Source organism: Penaeus vannamei, chromosome 33 (assembly GCF_042767895.1).
Source record: "Penaeus vannamei isolate JL-2024 chromosome 33, ASM4276789v1, whole genome shotgun sequence".
Classification (NCBI taxonomy): domain Eukaryota; kingdom Metazoa; phylum Arthropoda; class Malacostraca; order Decapoda; family Penaeidae; genus Penaeus; species Penaeus vannamei.
In genome coordinates, this window is record NC_091581.1 from 10,106,564 (window position 1) to 10,109,063 (window position 2,500).

General features: G+C 32.2%; 1 protein-coding gene across 5 annotated transcripts in view; it reads right to left on the reverse strand.

The window, feature by feature from the left end:
* Positions 1–2,099: 2,099 nt before the first annotated feature.
* LOC113810061 (serine/threonine-protein kinase Nek7) overlaps positions 2,100–2,500 on the reverse strand; it is a 72,196-nt gene continuing 71,795 nt past the window's right edge. For all 5 annotated transcript variants that reach the window (XM_070145340.1, XM_070145337.1, XM_027361748.2 and 2 more), the window contains one exon: positions 2,100–2,500. This exon is cut by the window's right edge and continues 431 nt beyond it. The gene's annotated coding sequence lies outside the window, so the exon portion shown is untranslated.

The window sequence follows — 2,500 nt, forward strand, 5'->3', positions numbered from 1 at the left end:
AAACATCTTAAAGGTAATGTTCATCCAGAAAAAAATATTTCCAAGGTACAAGGAATGTCTGCTAAGGAAGAATATTCAATATACTTGCACTCCATTTGATTAAATGCAAGTACTCCACTAAATAACATTTCTACTGAATAGACTTCATATTTTCCCAACCTCAAAATCACATCAGAACTCAAAAATCGAAGTACGGAAAAATAATAGCACTACAGTTCCAGTAGACTATCTCACTGCTGCCCTTTGCTAGACCGTATTTATGAGGATCAAAATAACAGTCGACCGTACATTTATCTGCATTGTCTCATACCCACTGGAGAACTGGACATGACATTGTGGGGAAAACATGATATGATTTTTCTGAAAAATAAAGCAACCCCCAGACAACATTATTTTGAAACAGTAACTAATTGTCTAAGCAAGAGGATGGGTAGTTTACATACAAAATTATCAATCTAAATAGTGTGATTGTTTTCTCTCAGAAGATAGCACCTCTTTGACTAGGGATGTTACATACAGCAGGTAATGATATACCTACTACTTCCTGGCAACTAAAATACTTAATGACTAGGAACAAAGATGTGTTGTTATGCAACTAAATCAATTCTTTAAAACCAAGGTAACTTGGCATGATTCACTCAGATGTTTATATATAATGCTCTACAATAAGTCATTTTTTAAATAATAAATATATTTCACTATAAATTCTTTAAAATCTGAAAATAGCTATGACTGCAAGTAAATTATTAAAATGACATTAACGCAGATAATTTTGCGAATATTTACTTTACTTCTAAAAGAACCCAAATCCAAATGGAATTACTCTAAAACTGCACAAAATATTTTCTCCCTTCTGAAAATATTAAATTAATCCTCTTATTCCAATGAAAAAAATATATATACATACTGATAAATTGCAAAAAAAAAAATATGATATCAAAGAAAAGGAAAGTAAGATATGATCAATGGAAAGTAAGATATGATCTATAGATCACCTTAAAAGAATATATATAAAAAAGTGAATCTGATAGAGCTACATGATGATATCATCTTGATTGCATTCTCTTAATCTAGCATTGATTCTGCAGCCACACTGTTCCATCTGGTATTGAATTTATCATTCATATTGTTATCCAGCCAGGAGAAAGCAAAGATATTCATGACTATATTCTTCTAGTTGTTACCAACATTGAAGAGCTTTCCATTTTCTTCTTGAAAGAAATCACAGGCAACTGGCAAAATGTAATTGGACTGATTATTACCAGTGCCTTATAAACACTGCAAAATTCTGATTCCACTTCCGAGGTGGCTCAGAGTATTGCATAAACTATTACTAATGCATAAATCACTACACATTTTTTTTTTTAGAAAATGAAGATCAATTCTTTTATATTTTGTGACAACATTTAATTTGTGCAAAGGATGATAAAGGCAACTAGAATTTTGGACTTATCCATTACATCTAAATTCTTGCTAAAAGATGAGCAAGAAAATACGTAAATCAACAACAAAATGATATTGTATTTTGATGGCTTTGACACGTTTCACAAGTTACCATGCCTTAGAAAAATATGACACAGACACACCCTTACTTATAGACATTCACGATGCAAACACAGACATCCAAGTCTCTGATACAAATTAAAACATGAATAAAATCAAGTATTCAACACTGTTCAGTCAGCCATCCTGAGTACTTGAGATTCAGGACAAGTATTCTTCTAGGAGACGTTCTTACATTTAATATGACATTTATAAAATACCTTTCGCAACATTTAACAAACATTCTTATCACACTGGAGTTATGGTAAAAACATCAATGAACTGGTAGAAGGTATGCACAGTATTGGCTTTCCCGCATATATGAAAAGCTTTTCTGGAATCCATTTACGAATGTTTTAAATTAAACTAAACAATAATGTGAGAGCAAAAAGTTTATAATTCAATAAATGAATATCTCAGAGCACTCAACATCTTAATTAAATATATATATATATATATATATATATATATATATATATATATATATATATATATATATATATATATATATATATATATATATATATATATATATATATATATTTATTTATTTTGCAACATAATATGAAAGTAGGTATGCAATAAGACAAATCAGGAGATAAGCAATAGGACTAACCTCAGCAGAGACAAAACAGAAATTCATACATTAATTGAGAAATCAATGATTTATGCATAAATAAAATATATTAGGATTCAGTACTGCCTCTTCGTGAGAGGTGGTAGCCTCACATTATAGCGGTTTCGAGGAGGATACAGGCCAGCTCCTTGCGGTGTGGTAAGCATCTCACGACTCACGGAAGACCTCATGTCACTACCATTAGATACTGAGATGAGGGAGAGATCGTCACGAGAGTTTCCGGGCAACCCCGTGCGCATTGGTGGCCGCTGCTGTCCTGAGCTGTCTGAAGGGCTAGACACATTGGTGCTGTGCCTGCGATTGCGCTTGTTCCCTGCCCTT